At 40.9% G+C, this 20,091-nt stretch overlaps 1 long non-coding RNA gene across 1 annotated transcript; it reads right to left on the bottom strand.

Annotated features, from left to right (window-relative positions):
- Positions 1–2,211: 2,211 nt before the first annotated feature.
- On the bottom strand, positions 2,212–18,833 carry LOC143293816 (uncharacterized). Its single transcript, XR_013056806.1, has 3 exons — positions 18,319–18,833; positions 7,253–7,989; positions 2,212–6,722 (listed from the first exon to the last, which is right to left on the bottom strand). It is a non-coding gene; the product is annotated as an uncharacterized LOC143293816 (long non-coding RNA).
- Positions 18,834–20,091: the final 1,258 nt, after the last annotated feature.

Raw genomic sequence — 20,091 nt, 5'->3', positions numbered from 1 at the left:
CAGTGTGGGTCCGTGTGGACCCATGGCTCGCAAAGAGGGAAAACTGTGTTTACCCTTCCGCAAACGGTGTGGGTCCGTGTGGACCCATGGCTCGCAAAGAAAGAAAACTGTGTTTACCCTTCCGCAAACGGTGTGGGTCTGTGTGGACCCATGGCTCGCAAAGAAGGAAAATTGTAACCCTTGGCTACAGAGGGCGACAATGGGGAGGTCTGTAGAACTCCTCTTTGCATGCTGGAGAGAGAAACTGAAACCGATACTGGCACTTCTGAAAGTAACAAGTTCTGATGAAGCGGTGGGTTTTTCCCACGTTCTCTCCTTGCTACGAGTATCTCTCATGGAGGCTGGACAGTCACTCTGATACCGTCATGGACAGACCCAACATTTTTGAAGCACTTGTCACCTGCGCTGACGTGGAGGAAGATCGTAATTTTGGTGAGTATATCAACATTTTGAGTTAGAATTTAAACCACTTGACTATTTATTAGGGGAAATAAAGTTGATGGGTCGGGGGTTTGGGGAGTGCAGAAATGGCTTGTATCTATGGTTTGTATCTGTCTCTGTCTCAGTTCAAGTTGCATCTCAAAGCTAGCCAAAACTAATCAATAACGTAAAAAGGCTTGAATACAATCACAGAGGTGTACTCACGCAGTAGTTCATGCGTTCACAGGTGCCAATAGAGGAGTGGACAGGGGGATTAACGTTTGTGCTTTATAAAAACCAATGAAACCCACTGTTTTGCTTTCCTATCCCCAGAAGAAGATTTTGGTATGAATGCCTACTTTCACTTTCAATTGTTGTATGTGTGTATGTTTGCCTGTAGTCTACATATGTGTCTGGGGAGACAAAGGGGGGGGGGGAGGGGGGGGGGCTTTCTCTCTCTCTCTCTGTTTTGGTGCTCTAGTGTTTATGGGTTAATTGTTTACAAGTGCTTACATGAGTCTACATTTTTGTTGCTTGTCATTTTTAGTTGCGAATGCTTACAATGTTGCCCGGGTTTTTTCGATGACAGGGTGTGTGTGTGTTTGTGTGTGTGTGTGTAAAACATAACTGCAAATTTATGGAATCATATCTGACTATATTGTACCTATCTCTTCTTTTTTTGGTTACCCCAGATGAGCAAAGAACACGGGTTGCCAGTTCCCTGGACCACGAACAAGAAAGTGGCGATGACTAGTGACGAAGAATTTCTTCCACCTGTGCCTGATGCGGAGTCCCCTAGTGATGATGAACCAGATTTCGAAAAAGATGAAGAAGAAGTCTCAGTCAGGTGAGGAGCAAGAAGTGCCACCAGATTCCAACACATATACAGCAAAGGACGGAACAAGATGGAGCAAAGTTCCAGTGACCGGAAAAAGAAAGACGCCGTCTAAGAACATTTTCAAGCGTCCCCCTAGTCAGGTCCCTGGAACCCAAAACAATGGCCTGACAGTCGTAGGGACAGTCAGATCCAACAAAAGGTTTCTACCCTACCCTTTCAAAAGCAACAGAAACCTCCCACTTCACGGCAGCGAGTTTGCTTACAATAAGACTGTCACCCTTGTTAATTACCAGGGGAAGAGAAGGAAGAACACCGTTCTCCACAGCTCAATGCATGACGAAGGGATGGTGAAGCCAGGGGCCCCCAAGCAGAAGCCCGAGATTGTTCTTTTTTTAAAATGAGACAAAGGGGGCCGTAGACTCTCTGGATAAGCTTGCCCATGCTTATACCTCAAAAAGAATTTCCAAACGCTGGCCATTTGTCATGTTTGCCAACATCATTGATCTTGCTACAGTGGCTGCACGCTGTGTCTGGTCAATCAAATTTGAAGATGATTCTCTTGCAAAGAAAGATGCACGGAGTGCATTCATCCAATGCATCAGTAAAAGCCTGATGTTGCCACACATGAAGCGCCCTCTCATGCACACAAACATGCACCGGGGCACTCTTGATCTGATGAAACGTTCAATCAAGAGGATTGAGCTCGAGTCAGAAGGGCACAAAATGCCAAGAGCAAAAACGGTCAGGCAAGACAAGTCTGAGACAGTAAGATCAGGTGAAGCTGCCAGCACATTGCACAAGAGGCAAGCCAGTTCTGATCCTGGAACATCAAGTGAAGCTGCCCCCACATAGTGCAAGAAAGCACGCTGCTTTTTCTGCTCATGGAAGGCTGATCGAAAAGTGAGACAGAGGTGCCAGAAATGCAGTCAGCTTGTTGAGTTCTTTTTTGTGTGTGTGTGTGTGTGTCTTACTACTGCTTGGTGTTCTTGATGTTTTGATCTTGCTTGTATTTTTATGTTTCTTTTTTCTTGCTGCTTGAAGCCTAATTGCATTAGAAATATAGTCTGCATTTCAGTTAACATTCCTTAGTGTCACACATACTGACATGCAACATATACACATACAGTTTACACACACACACACACACACACACCAGGCATGCCTACCCCCAAATTTGCTTTTCAGGAACAACACACATTAGAATCAGGGACATGGTTAAATTTTCAGGAACATCTCAGCAAACATACATCTGTCATCAGTCTGACTGATGTCGCAAAACGCATATGTGTCTCTTTTCCTCCCCAGCTTTATGAATGGCTACTTCTCAGAGTGTTCCTTCCTGAAGATCTGTGTCATCATGCAATCATGTCCAAGGCTGTGATTCAAGTCCCTCATATACACCTGTATTATTTATCTATTGCAGATTTCACATTAAATTGATACCATCACTATTAGTACTACATATTGATTTCAGTGTGGCCCAGCTGACCATCCAAGGCCAACTCAACTCCTGCCAGAAAACGAAATAATTGATTTTTAAGAGGTTTGGGAGGACCTCTCCTCTGTGTGTGTGTGTGTGTGTGTGTTTACAAGGAAAATGTACTTATCACACAAGTTTGTACTGTACCAATATAACTGACCATCTGGTCTCTGCTGCTGTAGTGTCTGTTCTGCTGACAGACTTGTGTGCTGGTTTGAGGAAAGAAATGGGGAAGGGGGATGACTGGAGGGAGGTGGGGGTGGGTATGTGACTGGTCATATCAATTTCAACAGTCAGGGATTCTCAGCCAGAGCAAGTGGTCACTGTCCTGGCTCAGTGCCAATTTTGCCACACTCATTGACTGTGTGGTTTTATTCACCCCCACCCCTCTCTCACCATTGGTGGCAGAGACTCAGAGAGAGTGGAGGGCAAGTATGCATATGGGAGGTGGTGTCTGGTGGTGGGAAACAAGAGGAGTGAGGGATGTAGCCAAGTGAGGGGATCAGAAGGAAAGGAGGAAAATTGAGGTCATGTTTGTGTTGACTAGATTTCACTTATGAATATAATTCCACAGAATGCTTATTTCTGGCTGTTTTCTTTTCTTTTTCTTTTTATCAGCACACAGGACCTTCACACTGAGATGAGGGGGGAGTGAGAGGAGAGAGAGAGAATGAGAGAGAGAGAGAGACTGAGCAGTCAAAGTACAGGAGGGGAGGGGGGTAGTGAAGGGACCAGACTAGCGGCTGCAGTTATTTTGACAGCTCTGCCAGTGGTAGTGGAAGGGTGAGGTGGAGGTGGAGAAAGACTGGGGAGGGAGGAAGGTGGGCACAGCCATTCAGTACATTGCTCTCTTGGACTGACTACAGACAGGTCTCACTGGCCATCAATTAGATAACACGAACTCGTGGGCGTTTTTCTTCCTCCTCCTTTTTTCTTCCAGAAAATGGACGTTCCGTTTTTGACCAAAACCTAAAATCAGTCTCAGGACCGCGGAAGAGTTGCACCCATGTTTCCATAAGTCTTAAAGAAGTGTCTTCGGCAATGGTCAGAAAGCCATCTATGGGTACACTTGTACCCACTTAATACTTAGGGGAAAAAATGTTATGGTCGGATTTTTTTTATTTTCCGGGACATGCAGCAAACATCCGTATTTCCGGGACACCATTTCAATTCTACCAATTTTCCGGGACAAATACGGGCCCTCAGTAACGGTAGGCATGCCTCGCACACACACACACACACACACACACACATATACTAACACACAAATTCTGCTGTGATGGAAGCATAAGCGCCACTGTCCGCCACTGTTGCAGGATGGAGCAGTATTTTGAGAACTTCGCCAAAATCGGATTAAAATAACCCTCTTTATAGACATGGGTCCACCTAGACCCACACCGTCTTCCGAGGGATGAACACAAAATTTCCTTCTATGACGGCCATGGGTCCACATGGACCCACACCGTCTGTGGAAGGGTGGACATGATTTTCCCTCTTTGAGGGGCATGGGTCCACCTGGACCCACACCGTCTTCCATGTATAGTCAATAGCACCGTCCGGCGAAGGTTAACAGTTTACCAAATAATCTTGCTGTGGTACCTCACTAATTCACAAAAAAGGTCAGACCTGCATTTGCCACACTGAGCGAGAGCATATATAACAATAATAATGGACACCTATACAGTGTGCTTTTTTCCAGAAATACTGCTCACAGTGCTTTACATTTCGTCCCCACCCTCCCCCCCTCCCACCTCCATAACTACATACACACATACAGAGAGAGAGAGGCATGTGCCAGAATACACTCACACAACTGAGCATTGAGCAACTAAACATTGGAAGCCATCCACCCATGATGCCATCTAGAAAAGAAATCATACAATATTTTGATATTATCTTCAATATATCTCCCTGAAATAAAACCACTCTGATCTTCATGGTTTAGTTTTGGTAACACTGCTTTAATCCTATTTGCTATGCATGTTGAACCAATTTTATAAATGACATTTAGTCATAAGTCTAGTGGCCACACTGCTCTGAAAATTGCTAGCAAGTACATTCATGCCTAATGCTCAAGTAACTTCATCCTCCATCTTAATAGATTCATTATAATTCTAATTAAACTACACCTCCCTAGCATAAGCCAAATCTAATTGATTAACTGAATAAAATTTATATCAGACATGATCTAGATGTTTCCATAACGAACAAAAATTTTTTTTCAAATATTGAAAAAATACTGAATCATTCACATTCATGAAGGTATTTACTTTGGTCTTCACATTCATGAAGGTATTTACTTTGGTCTTCACATTCATGAAGGTATTTACTTTGGTCTGACTAATGCTTTTGCATTCAAAGTCAGCTCTTGAGATTTGTTAATTAATCTAAATAAAAGAAACGGACATTTCATTTTTAATCTTGCTCTCAATTCACCAGCTGATTATGTTAGGCTTTGTTGTCATATTATCAAAGATCCTTGGATATACCAGCCTTTGTGATGGAGTTCAGATATGATTGTACAAAAGGGACAGCAAAAAACAACTGTGATTATCTGTGACATCATTCTTTCTACTTGATTCCAATCATATTCATTTTTTATGAGGTTAAGCGAAAACGCTGTCAATCCAAATCCATTCACAAAAAAAAACAAAAACAAAAAAAACCCCAAAAAACCAATAGATCCATCATTTTGCAAACAATCAATCCTTTGTGAACATATTTGCTACACATACCAATCTAAACACAACTGTTTGTGTCCAAGTCTAAGACAGTGTTGCATACGTCCACCTAACACCTTGGGTATTGCTGCCATTTTTTTCCCATGTGCAATGAACAAAAATATTCATGCACAAAATCATGAGCATGTAATCATACATACAGACTGGCATTGCAACCACAACCCTAACATGATTTTTCCTCATGGCACATACCTTTGCCTTTCAGGCACTCGTGGCTGCTTTTTCACTTACGCCATGTTTGAAAACCTGATACACATACGTACAGCTCATTTAAAATCCTTATCTTTGTAATAACTAAGTAATGTACTGGCTATTCATTCAAAGAACAAGACAGACTTTCAGGAAAACAGGAAATATGCCACTGAGGTGACCAGGTGATTGCCAGTTTCAGTCATAACTACATTGATACCAGTATTTCCTCCCTTCCACCAAATAAGCTTTATACATGCCAGCATTAACTCTCAAAGTGAATTGATCCAAGAACAAGAAGATTAAGTAATTTATATGTTCCAACTGTTCTCATTAGATCTAGAACTGGACTGTAATTAATGAGAGAGAGAGAGAGAGAGAGAAAGTATATTCAGTGGGGAAGAAAACATCTTAGGTAGGTGAGAAAAAACTGTTGGTGTCAGACTTTTTAGTTTGATTTTTTTAACTATTTTATTCACTAGTTTCATTTATTTATCTATTCATTCATTCATTTTCCATTTTTTTAAAATATATACTTATTTGTTAATCATAGTCATTAATAAGCAGGATGCCTATTTTCCAGATTTGGACTGAATGAAAACTACCCACACAGTTTGACCCTGGCTTTCTGGCTTGCCCTTTCCGATGCCAGGTGTTATACGGTCCTTGGTTTTACCCACTTTTCCAAAGTGCTCTGCATATTCGAAATACACACACACACATTCATACACATCATGCAAAAATGTACACACACATCTTGCTTCTCTTTCCTGTTTAAAGTAACAATAACATTTTTTTAAATCCCCAGAAGATCAAGCCAAGTCAAATTACTTCTTAATCACTCCCGTTTCTTCTTTGGCCCTAACAACAGTGCATGTCAACAAAGTTCTGGCGACTCTGGAAGATCTGTCCCCAGACCTGTTGCTCCATGCTGGACACGCCCACCTCAGGATGCGCCATCTCCCCGGCCACACACTCCTGCAGCAGGGAGCTCCTCGTTTTGAGGCAACTCTTCTTCCCTGCAGTACTGCAAGCAGCCACAGGCTGTGCTCCTCTGAAACAAAAGTTTATCACATTAGCATAAAAAAAAAAAGTTATAGTGCGATTATCAATCAAAACTGAAGTCTAAAATTAAATGATTTATGACACTTTTTGTAAAGAATAACAAAAACTACTACCCCTTTTCATCCCTGCCTTCTCAAAGATTTAAACACACAAATGCATGCGATCTGCACAGATATTTTTGTAAGATAGTTTTCTGTGAATTTACACTCAACTGGTAATTCACAGACAAAGAAGTATCTTCTCTCTCTCTCTCTCTCTCTCTCACACACACACACACACACATACACACACACACACACACACACACACATTTTTATCATTTTCCGAGTCTCAAGAGTTTGCTTCAGCCAGCCAGTCAAGGATTAAAGTGAAAAGCTGATCAGACAAAAAACAGCAATTTAAAAAAAAGAAAAAAAGAAATGAAAGAACTCTTAAAATTTCTCTGATGAAAAAATAAAGAAAATCAAATCAGCTAAAACAACAACCAAACAGACCATTGCCTGGTGACTGAACACAAACCTGGATACAGAAGCTTGTTCAGAGGATTTGCTGCTGTCTTGAGTTCTGCCCACCACCATTGTTCAGTCAGTGACGCAATACCAATAATAGGACTTTCAAGATCAAAGGAACTTTGCTAAATGATGATTTTTTATCAGCACACTTGAAGTGGACAGAAAGCCATTGTATTAAACAGTTAATTCACAAATACTGTTACAAATGATTTCTCACAAATCAGCACTACAGTAATGAAATCAAAAGTCTGAATAACACAAATTTACACAATAAAGAATCAGTTTTTCTTTGATATTCAGCTCAGGATCAAAATGACAGATCATGGGTAACTTCACAGTCCTCTTCCTGGGCTGATCAGAACAAAAGTTTACCACACATCAGAAGCCCAATCCTCTCTGTCAAACTTTAGTATACTGATTTTCCTCTTTCTCCTCCTCAGTGGCAGTCAAGTTTTGTTATCCAAGACACTGCGAAATGTTTCCTGGTCAGGAATACAGGGAAAAGCAGCATTCAAGTCTCTAAGCACTCTGGCTTCCTGTCCACTACACAGGATGGCTAGGACAAAATCCTGTGTTGCCGTGTTGGTTGCTTTGAGGTGACTACGATGATGCAGCAAACCATGGAGGTCCTGGTCCACACGGGTCTGGGGACGAGGAAGAGCAGTGATGCCACGACAGATGGTGGCACTGTCGTGGAACGGGGCACCTTTGCTATGATCCAGTGTCACCAAGTTCAGAGACTCTCTGCAACAGTATAGAAAATAAAACTTTATGGACTTGCCCAAGCAACACAAATCAACAGAATCATGGTTATAGCTAATCTGCTGCCAATGCGAAGATTATTCACAGTGACTTTTGTTTTTTCGGTAGGTCTCTCACAAGCAAGACTGCACAGTGCTGAATGCAAACAAAGCATGTGATAACCATTTTGTTCTCCAGGCAATGGTAATCTCTCACTGACAATGCAGAAAATCTCCAACATATGCAAGCAGCAGCTCTCAAAATCAGGGGAAGAAGCTCATGCTTACAAGAACCCAACTCTCAAGTCTGCTTGACCACCAAGTAGCAAGGAGGGAGAACTTTTATAAGAAAAAAATATGTAACCCCCCTCAGGTTACGTGTGTGTTCACACGGAATATTTACATCCTCACAAAAACCAGCAGACCAATAAAATCTAAAGTTGCAACAATTTATTTCACATCCAAACATTTTCAAATCCACTGAGAGTTGTTTTATTAAAATGAATGGTGGCAAGATAAAAAGTGTCAGTGGAAACAGATACCAGAAAAATCAGTGAGGCAAATATGAGAAAGGGCAGTAGAGCAAATACGAGGTCAATGAGGACAATTACAAGAAATGTCAATCAGTGGGGACTATGCTGCCCTAGTTTAGGACAATTTTTGGCACAAAACTTCGACACCAAACACAATGGCATCTTCTTTAGCAAGTTCCCACCTTCAGTGCCTTGAACTCTACTTTCTTTATTGAGTTCAATACCAAAAGCAAGGTCAATCGGCAGCTTGGGGTGACTGCCAAAAAACAGGAAATAGGTACTGTATCCTATACTTTCATGTACACAAGCACTGTAGGCATGAACAGCTGAACGAAAGTGCTTTCTCCAATCCTTCTTCTGTTCCAAATCAATGTCCAATTCCAGCTTTCAACAGGGTTTGCTGCTGGATGATATGGAGTGGTCCTTATCTTTTGCATTCCTGCTATGTTGCATACTTCTCTAAGGAGTTGGGATTCAAGTCTCTGCCATAGTCACTCAAGATCTTGCTGGGAAATCAATAGATCAAGAAGACATTTTCAGTTTACGGTCAGTGCGCGACCCATCCGCTTTTACTGAGCAACTGTTTCCTCGTGATCTCATTTGTGATGATGAAGAGATAAAAAGAGAAGATGAGAGAAAGAAAGCATGAAAGAGAGGAAAGAGAGGAGGTGTTAAGAGAAGACTGAGAAAAAATAGTACTAAGCCCCCACTGCCATCTATGATTTTATCCAATGTCATATCTCTTAACCCAAATGGCAAAAACTGTAATTTAGATGAAGTACGAGCAAACTGTCGATTTTTAAATGATTTTAGGAACTCGTGTGTGCTTTGTTTTACCGAAACCTGGTTTAGTGAGAAAGTGTTGAATGAATGTGTTGCGATCGATGGTTTTAACACTCCGTACAGAATGGACAGAGACTGCAAGAAAGTGGGGAAGAAAATGGGTGGTGGCGTGTGCCTGTATGTCAACGAGAAGTGGTGTGACAGTGCGAATGTGTGTGTGAAAAAGCAACTGTGTACACAGGAACTTGAACTCATATCAGTGTTGCTGAGGCCTTGATGTCTGCCACATGAGTTCGGCCGCATTTTTCTGACTGATGTGTACACCCCTGTCTTTGACCAGGCATCTGCTGCACGTGCAGGAAGGACGATCGCAGGTGTTGTTCACGACCTTCAACTCATCTCTGCCGACGCCCCGTGTTTTATTGCTGGAGATTTTAAGAAAGCCTTACCTTCTTTTAAACAATATGTTACCTGCCAGACCTGACTGGACAAGACAATCGATCTATGTTATGGGAACATTCCTAATGCCTACAAATCTGTTCCCCTAGCACCAGTGGGTGTATCTGATCATGATGTTGTTCATTTAATCCCAGCCTACAGAGCAAAGATACAGACAGAGCCGATTGTGAAAAAGAGCGTGAAAGTTTGGACGCCAGAGAGCGTGGATGAACTGAGAGGATGTTTTGATTGTACTGACTGGAGTGGGTTGACTGACCCATGTGAGAATGTTCATGAAGCAGCTGATGTTGTTACATCTTATATCAGTTTCTGTGAAGGCATGATAATTCCGACAAAAATAATTAAAATTTTCCCCAACAACAAACCATGGATCTCAAAGTCTCTCAAAACCATTTTAAACGAGAAAAAGGTAGCATTTCAGTCAGGGAACAAGAAGGATAGGAAACTGATACAAAAGAAGCTTAGAGGGGAATTACAAAGGGGACAGAGGGAATTCAAATCAAAAGTAGAGCAACAGTTCCAGACAGGAAAAATGACAGATGCATGGGATGGGTTAAAAATAACCACTGGAGAAACGAAAAGGAAAACAGTAGCTTGTGAAATGAAAAGTGATGAACAGCTTGATTTTTTAAACAAACTGAATGATTTCTACTGTCGCTTTGAAAGGAATGATCTGGGAAGGGAACTGGATAGTGTTATCTCACAGTTGCAGGAAAAGATCAAAGATAGGAACACAGGTGAGGACTTTGAGATCGATGCAAAAGTTGTTGAATCTTTATTTTTAAAACTGAATGTCACGAAGGCAATTAGCCCCGACAATATCTGTGGAAGATTACTGAAAACATGTGCTTTCCAGTTGTGTGACATGTTCTGTAAAATTTTCAACTGGTCTCTGAAGGACTGCTCTGTCCCCAGCACCTGGAAAAAATCTACTATCTGTCCTATCCCCAAGAAAAAGAACCCAGCCACACAAAATGATTACCGTCCTGTTGCCCCGACTTCAATAGTGATGAAATGCTTTGAAAAAAATGGTTCTCCGCCATCTTCTTTCTTTCACTGAACAGCAGCTTGACTCTCTTCAGTTTGCTTATAAAGCACACAGAAGTACTGATGATGCCATCCTAACTCTCCTTCATAATGCTTTCCTTCATTTGAATAACACGGGATCTTTTTTCGTATCCTTTTTGTTGTCTTCTCTTCTGCTTTTAACACAATACAACCTCATCTCCTTACCCTCAAACTGCTAGGCTTGGATGTTGATCCGAAGCTTACTCTTTGGATAGTAAGTTTTCTTCTCAATAGAACTCAGTCCGTCCGCTTTCATTCTGCCCACTCTTCTCTGAACTCTACTTCTACTGGTGCACCCCAAGGTACAGTGCTGTCCCCTGTTCTATTTACACTGTACACAAATGACTGCAGAGGCACGGAGGAAACTCCTGTCATAAAATATTCTGATGATTCAGCTATTGAAGATCTGTCCAACTCTGATGCTATTTGTTTCAGTGAAATTAAAAAGTTTTGTTCTTGGTGTGAGGGAAACTATCTGGATCTCAACGTATTGAAAACAAAAGAAATGTTAATAGATTTTCGGAAAGACCCCTTGCCTGTAGCTAACCTTGTTATTGATGGTCAAACAGTGGAGAGGGTCAATGAATATAGATATTTAGGGACCATCTTAGACAATCAGCTGACTTTTGACAGAAATGTTGATTCCATTCATAAGAAATGTCAATCTAGAATTTTTTGTTTACAGAAACTTAGAAATGTTGGTATAAATTCAAATATTCTTCAAAGTTATTATCGATGTTGTATCGAGTCTGTGCTCACAGTTTCATTTATGAGCTGGTATGGAAGTTTGGGAGTGAGGAGTAAGCGTGTTTTGAACGATGTCATGAGTGTATGCAGTAAAATTGTGGGAGTGAAACAAGCTAATATGCAAGAGCTGTATGAAAGTCGAGTGGTTAAAAAAAGCAGGCAGATAGCAACTGACGACAAAGTATTATGAGCTATTGCCATCAGGACAATGCTACACAACTTTTAAGTTGAAATCCAGAGCTCTGAAGACTTTTATTCCACGTTCAATCCACCTTTTAAATTCTTGAGAACTCTGTGCGTGCGTGCGTGCGTGCGTGCGTGCATGCGCACGTGCGCGCACTCTCATGAGAGACATGTGAAAGTTCATGCATGATAGGTTGTACCTTGTTCTAGTTGTGTGTGTGTGTGTGTGTGTGTGTGTGTGTGTGTGTTTACTGAGCTTAAAAACGTGGCAATTAGTTATTATGAATGTGAGATGTGTGAAAGTTCATGCATGACAGGTTGTACCTTGTTCTAGTTGTGTGTGTGTGTGTGTGTGTGTGTGTGTGCGTGTGTGTGTGTGTTTACTGAGCTTAAAAACGTGGCAATTGGTTATTATAAATGTGCAATATGTAGGATGAATAATGTGCAATATGCAGAATGAATGTACAATGGAATACGTCTAATGCTGACGTCCATATTCTAAATATATTTCTGTTAATAATTACAATGTAATAATTAATTGCAATGTTTTAAAAGCAAATATGTGAAATGCTTTTATTTGAGAACATATGTTTATTACTCTTGTTTAATCAAGTAAACTGTGTGTGGGGGGTGGGTGGGGGGTGGGTGGGTGCGGGTGTGTGCTGTTTATCTGGTTGTGGTTTTCCACAATTTATCTTTATTCTTATCTGTCTATTATAATCAATGTGCAATATAGTAGGCTATGTTTATAATTATATTAAAAATAATGTTTCTTAATTCTTTCTGTTTTTACATTAAGAATACCAGTTATTACCTGCAGTGTGTGGATGTATGAAACGATGTATGTGATATTTTTTTATATTTCAGTATATGACACCAAAATTTGTGTTTTCATAATATTCGTAAAAGCTGTTGTTGACTTTTACAGTTATGGTCCCCATGTTGTTTACTTGTCTATGTTGTGATAATGCACGTGACCAAATTTCTCCAATTGGAGATAATAAAGTTATTCTTATTCTTATTATTCCACAATGTCTTTGCAATAGTTTTTGGAGTTTAGTCCTTTGTAAGGACCACCTGGGCAAATTTGGTGAAAATTAATGATCCAAGACTACCAGAATATTCTGTCTCTCTCTTTTCACTTCTATTGTAAGGAAAACAAATGACAACTGTTCAAGGGGGTATGTCATCACAATAGTCTTCATTCTTTAAAAAGATAATTATTCTTTTCAATTTCCTCCCAAAAGGACATGTCTGTGTCATCATTCAATCAGAAAAATATAAATAGGATTCTGTTTTCTTCACAATCAAAATTGATAAAAGTTTTTAAACCATAAGGAAAAAAAACTCATGTAGAATCTGTTCCAGTCATTCTCACCGTCTGTTAGCTCAATCTCAGAGTCTTTTCATTTACAGCCAGCTCAAATCAAAGATGAAAGTGAAATGGAACTGTGAGATAGACTTGTTGGAAAGGACCCCTCCCCCACCACTATCCCCCCCCCCCCCCCCTCCAAAGAAAAAATAAAATAAAAAGAACAGAAAAGAAAGGATATAACAAAATATAGAAGAGACAAATCAATCCAGTGTTTCTATAGCTTCCCCCAAAGGAATGTACAGTTTGATCATGCACAACCAGTCTGCCCCTGTGGAGCTCATCAGGATTATGTTTTTAGACCAGGTTGCCAACTGCTAAGAAAGTGTCCAACACATGCAAAAATCTAAATCTGGGGAATAACCTCTCATTCAAACCTGCATGGAGCTCCAGAGCTTTTAAATTAAATTAAAGAAAAAAAATCAAAGCAAAAACTGTGAAATAGAGAGAAGAAACCAAGAAATTCTTTACTTTTAGAAGTAGACTAATACTTGCATTAAAAACAATAAAATAAACTCATCTCAATTTCCTCCATTAGGACATCAGAACTATTTTATCATTTAATGATTTACCAGAAAAAAGTACTGTTTTTCCTGACCCACAATACAAGAAACATTCTGAGTATATATATATATATATATATGGTAGTTTATCTGAAGTCCTGATCATAGCTAACACAATACTACTGTTCAAGACTGTATTATTTGCTTTTCAAATAGAATTAAACTTATAATGAAGGCACAGATACAGTTCTAAAACTAGTAAAAGGTTTGAGACATTACAGTACCACATCACCACAACTCACTTCTTTTTACAAACAAGACAAGACTGCTTTGTTTTCTTTTCTTTTCTTCCTTTCTTTTTCTTTTTTCTTTCTCTTTTTTGAGGGGGTGGGTGAAGGATGGTGGCAGGGGCAGGGTGTGGAAGGCACATCACCGCATTATGATCTGAGTAACAAAGTAACCTCTTTGTTTTCCAAAATTACCAGTCAAGGGCACCTTTTGTCCTTACCACAACAGGCTCAAAGACAAAAGACCAAGACAGCAAGAGACATACAGAAAGAGTGGGAGGGGAAGATGGGGGAAAGGGGTTGGGAGGTGGAGGTAAAAGAGAGGGGTGGGACGGGAGGATGGGAGGACGGAGCTACAGCCACACAAAAGTATAACTAGCTTGCTATCTACATTGATGAAGAAAAACCCAGTGAGAAATGAGACAGAGACAGACAGACAGACAGATAGACAGACAAACACAGTGGATAATCATACAAACTGATTTGCACTGGTTGCAGGTGTTAGGATAGGGGTGTGAGATTAAATCCCTCATCAATGCTTTATCATTCATTTTCTGACTCCAAAGGGGAGGTGAGCAAGCAAATCATGCCACAGCTGTTTTACACTGCAGAACGCTCATCAGGCTTGTTACTTGCACCTGAGATGTTAAACTCATGCCCCAACACCTACACTACCTCCAGCACAAATCAGATTTTAAGGATTAAAGTTAAACTGACTGATGATGCTTCTCCCCCTGCCTAATGGAAACCAAATCCTTTGTCAGTTTATGACCTGGATTTATTATTCTCTATCTCTCTGTCTGTCTGTCTATATATACTGACAGATATGCATTTACTGACAGATCAGCAACAGGGGCATAGGCATCATGGTGCGCTTCCCTGAATGACTGCAGCCAAGTTGTCTTCCTGACAGATACTCTGTCAGTGCTGCAAACCCTTCAGAACACGCTCCCACCCCTGTAGGCAGCCCAACAGGAAGTGACAAGAAGCAGATGGGTGGTCCTCCAGTGGATCCTGGGAATAAGCAAGCTGATGGGCTGGCCAAAAGGGTGCCTTAGGGGTGCAACCCAGCAACAGTGTCAGCTTCAGGGAGATGAAGTCCATCATCAGGGCACTTACAGTGTCTATAACAATCAGGGATGACTAACACAAGTTACCCAAGAGCAGCAAAGTGTACTGGTGAGACTTCACACTGGTCACAAGGACTTCCCAAATGCCGGACAAAGTTCTAGTGTAAGCCTGCATCCACAGAAGAGGCAACAGTTTCTCACTATCTGATTTGTGCTAGTGGTCTATTGGTCTTGTACAGGCCAGTCACTTCTTTTGGTTATGCCACCTGAGCACTGTTTGTTTTTCAGCAGACTCATGGATCTGGCATATGGTGATAGATATGTGCAGTTAGATCTCTTTCTTTCAGCATTTGTTCTCTCAAACAGTCTGAAGTCACGCCACAGACAATTCTGTAACACATACGGGAATCCTTCAAAGTTTCAAATTCAGGATTTTCTGTGATCTACTGGTTAAGAAGCGTCTTGAACACTGATGATAAACTAGTGTCATTCGATTATCACAATGGTCAAAGGGTTGCACAGTTCTCAGAATTTTACTTTTAGCACTCTCAGGCATTAAGGATTCTCAGCATCCTGCACATCATCGGCTTAATTTATCACTTCAGAAGCAAGAAAGTTTATGCTTTCCCTATGGCCTCTGCCTACCTCATTCAACGAGATGTATACTTTTGTCCAATGAACTTTGTCTCCATTGGCTGCTTAAATGAAAGTGTCAAATTCAGCTTTGAAATGGCTCCAGTTCTCAGCAACACTACCTTCAAAAGACAAAGGTTCTGGCTGATGTGAGCCATCCATGCAATTTCTTCAAAACTGTAGGAACTATGCCACTTACTGTTAGAAAATGTTGGTTTTGGGGTGTGTGTTTTTTTTAGCACATCCATGCCTACACAGCTTCAAATGTGTCGGTGATGTTTCAGTTTCTCAAGGAGGCATCACTGCATTAGGACAAATCCATATAATACACTACACCACAACTACTGGGCATGACTGACCAGCAGAATAACCCAATGCGCTTTGCCAGGCCTTGAATGCATCCATATTTGTGCATCCATCACTGGTGAATTTCTTTTACAAAATTTTACCAGAGTACAACACTTGTTGCCATGGGTTCTTTTTCAGTGCGCCAAATGCATGCTGCACACAGGACCTTTGTTTATCATCCAAATGACTAGACGCTCAGTTTGATTTTCCAGTAATACTTGGGAGAAAGGGCAAGAGCAGGATTCGAACCCAAACCCTCATGGATTCTATACTGGCAGATGAGTGTCTTAACCATTCTGTCACCTTCTTCCTTGTCAGCGATAAACAGCAAACAACACATCAACTCCTCCAATTTCGTTTGTTAATTTTTCCCTGAATGTTTTCTACCTACTTGAACAAATGCAGGCATTGTTGTTGCCCTTTCCAATTTTGAACATTGATTCTGACACCATGTAGTTTGATCGCTAATGCAATAAATACATCTAACAGTTCCTGGAATTAAGCTTGTTTTATCATTCTTGTGAGTGACAGGTCAGTTTCTGCGGAGGTGTCTTCTTACCAGAAGCTGGTATAATCAATAAAAATGTCTACAAGAACAGAGTAAGTAATCAACCAAACTGCAACCCTAAGTGTAAAACCAACTTTATCGAACTCCTCAATTTCGCTATTTATGTATGTGTTCAGAAAAAAATGAATGTGGCCTATTGAATATAGATCTGTCTTGACAGTGCAAAACATAAAATCATTTGGCAATGGGTGAGTGTATGCATGTGTGCATGCATGTGTACATGAAAATGTGTGTTTGGTGTGGAGTGTTTGCACACAGGCATCTGAGGGAGATGTGGTCATGTATGTGTGTGTCAAGGTCAAGGATGTAGGTGTTTTTTCATAAATATATATGTGTACAAACTGATTGTAGCTTCTGATCATGTGTGTGTGAAAGGGGGCAGAAAATCATGATGAAGGTACTGAGTGGGTACCAGTGTTCATGTATGTTCAGTGTGTGTGTGTGTGTGTGTGTGTGTGTGTGTGTGTGTGTGAACAGAATAGAACAGAATATTTTATTGCCATAAAACCTTAAGATTTATAAGACACAATAAAACATTAACATGAGCATATTATGAAAAGAAACATTTGTGAACAAAGTTTGTCAGCCTTGGCTGTAATTCTTTTACTGTTTCAGTAAGATCATTTGGTAGTCTTGGCATTTGGATGACATATATTGGCCAGGAATCTTTTTCTGTAAATACTGTATTTTACACAATTTGTCTTAAAGGTGGATCTCGTCTTCTAAACTCTTACTGGTAGCACACAGTAGCAAACCTGTTATATAATTTCTTTCCCTTCCTTCTGTTGATGTATAGTGTTCTTAACATTTGAGCAACCACTCAAATGTGTGTTCTAATTACTCATTAGGCTCAGTGTGCTTCAGCTGGCCTGGTAGTTTCCCTTGGTTTACCACAGTTTGACTCACACTATACTGACCTGTACTGTTATGTTCTACGCTGTACACATGTGACAAAGCTGTAGAACTTTGAACAGTATGGCAAATCTTGCCCCAGGAAGTTGTGGAGGCCAAGACCATTGACACATTTGTGTCACGAGCCTCCAGTCTCCCCCAGTGGCCCAGATTTTTTTTTTTCAGTGCGCATCCGACCTCCCCTCAAAGTGACAGAATAGTCAACATGATGACTGTGGTCACTACAATGGAAGAAGATGAAGAAGACTACTGGTGAGCTACCCCATGGTTTTGTCATATAGACACAATCTTTTCTTATATTTTAACATACAGAGTATGTTTCTTAAGACTGTAATATCTATGGGCACAAAAGGATGGCATGGTCTCTCATGGGAAGAGGATGCGGGTGAACTGATTTGTCTCCACGCAAGGCAGGTATATTCCCGAATTAAACTGGCAATTTTTTTCCCCACAAGACGGAATGAGTAGAGTCCACAACAAAGCGTGGGCGTTCACTCGGCCAGTCACAGGAGGAGTGGAGGAGAAGAAATGTGGATAAAACAAGTTTCGTTTTAACATTTAATACCAGACAAACAACTGGGTGCACATACTGAACGGTTAACGGCCGGTTGAGCTAAACTATAAATGTAATGCGGAAGTATTTGATTATTTTCGGAAGTATTTATCCTCAACACTGACGGAGATGCACTCGTATTTACGTACGTATGTACACTGACTGTGTGGGCATGTGTGTGTGTGTGTGTGTGTGTGCGCGCGCGCGCGCGCGCGCGCACGAGCGCCGTGCACACGCAATCGCACGTGGTAGCAAATGCGACACATGGATAATGAAAGCTGCGGCAGAAATCATGGAAAATGAGACATACGTACCTTTACAAAATTAACCAGGCCGAACCTGATTAAAATCGATATCGGCACCTGCGCACCAAGCCGTTGTGAACAAGCTATGTGTTAACAAAGAAACAATGTTAACACCTATTCTCTTCAAAATCAGGTGCTAATGTCGGTGATCTGATAATTTCTGGTTTGGCCAGGAATCCCGATAGTTCAGTAGACTAAATGAAACGTACGTGACGGGTGTCGGGTCTGCCAGACTAAACCACGCTGACTGGTAGTGTGGATCACAGCTGGCTTGAAGGTGAAAGTCCACTGAGGTCTGTTCAGACACTGGGCGGTGAGGGCTACGCACACCAGTCAGCGATGCGGCAGAAAAAGACAATGCTAAAGGGGACCAAACTCGCGCAGTGACAAACCGTGAACCCACGTACACAAGACATTATTATGCTAAAACTTTTTGCATGGGATAGAAAGAATAATCAATGCGTAATTTCTGATCCATTGCATCTGTCAAGTTTGTTATATGTTTGCCTGAGTGTGTAGGTGTGCGTGCCTGAAATCTGATTGAATGATGAGCGCCCATGCAATGGCAGCCGTCAGTCGGTTCCACCGGAGATTAGAAAAGAGAGATAAACCACTCGCGGCAGGCCCCTTCTTACTGTCTATAACAGTGCTGAAGCCGTTTTGGGGCACACACGCAGTGCGGAAGGGTGGGGGTAAATCACCCTCTCCTTCCCCACCTGAAGGAAACTGGTCGGTTCGACGGTTCAGCTGCAGTAAAGCGAAAGTTAAGTTACACCTGGAATTTCCCACGTGTAGTAAGATTCGCTGTATACAATGAAAACCGATTCATTTTTGCTTTGGTTTTTAGCACGTTTGCATCTGCTTGAATGTAGATAATATAAAAAGAAAATAAAGCAGCTCCCCCCACCACCAACTCCCCCCCCCCCTCCCCCAGCGCAATGTTGCACATGAGAGAGACAATTATAAATTATTGAACTGCGTTTTCGTAACGCTACTTTTTCTTCACACTTTCTGGTTTACATCACCATTTCTTCAACAACAACAAAAAAATATATATATATATATCAAAACATAAAACACATATTCAGCTCTGTCTCTCTTCTAACATCTGTCTATACATACATACATGAATACATACATACATAATTTCATACAGATCTATCAGTATGTAAATCTAAATCTATCTATATGTACATAATCATATATATAATTCATATATATACGAACGCTTCATGTTGCCCGAGCAGACCGTTGTATTGTGCTCTATCTCTCTCTCTAAGTCTCTGTCTCTGTCTCTCTCTCTCTCGGGAGTTTTACATGGCTGTTAAAAGCATCTACGATTCTGTACTTGTATGTGTTCGTGACAAAGGTATTTATTCAGACTTTTTTCAGTGTCCAAGAGGGGTTAAACAAGGTTGTATGCCAAGCACACAGCTGTTTTCCTTTTTCATCGGTGAATTGGCAGTGGAGTTATCAAAGAAGGGGAGACATGGAATACAAATGATACCTGGCGCAACAGATTTGCTCTTAATGCTATTTGCTGATGATGTTGTTCTCTTGTCTGACACACCCATAGGTTACAAAATCAATTAAATGCCCTTAAGCAAGAAACAGACAGACTACAACAAACAGTGAATCTCGTTAAGACCAATATTATAGTTTTCCGCAATGGAGGTCATCTTTCGACTCGTGAAAAATGGTGCTGTGGTGATAGGGAAATAAAAGTAACCAATACATATAAATATTTAGGAATGTTATTCACAACAAAATTGAGTTTGACAT

This window comes from Babylonia areolata, chromosome 19 (assembly GCF_041734735.1).
Source record: "Babylonia areolata isolate BAREFJ2019XMU chromosome 19, ASM4173473v1, whole genome shotgun sequence".
Classification (NCBI taxonomy): domain Eukaryota; kingdom Metazoa; phylum Mollusca; class Gastropoda; order Neogastropoda; family Buccinidae; genus Babylonia; species Babylonia areolata.
This window is presented reverse-complemented; position numbering and strand designations above follow the sequence as displayed.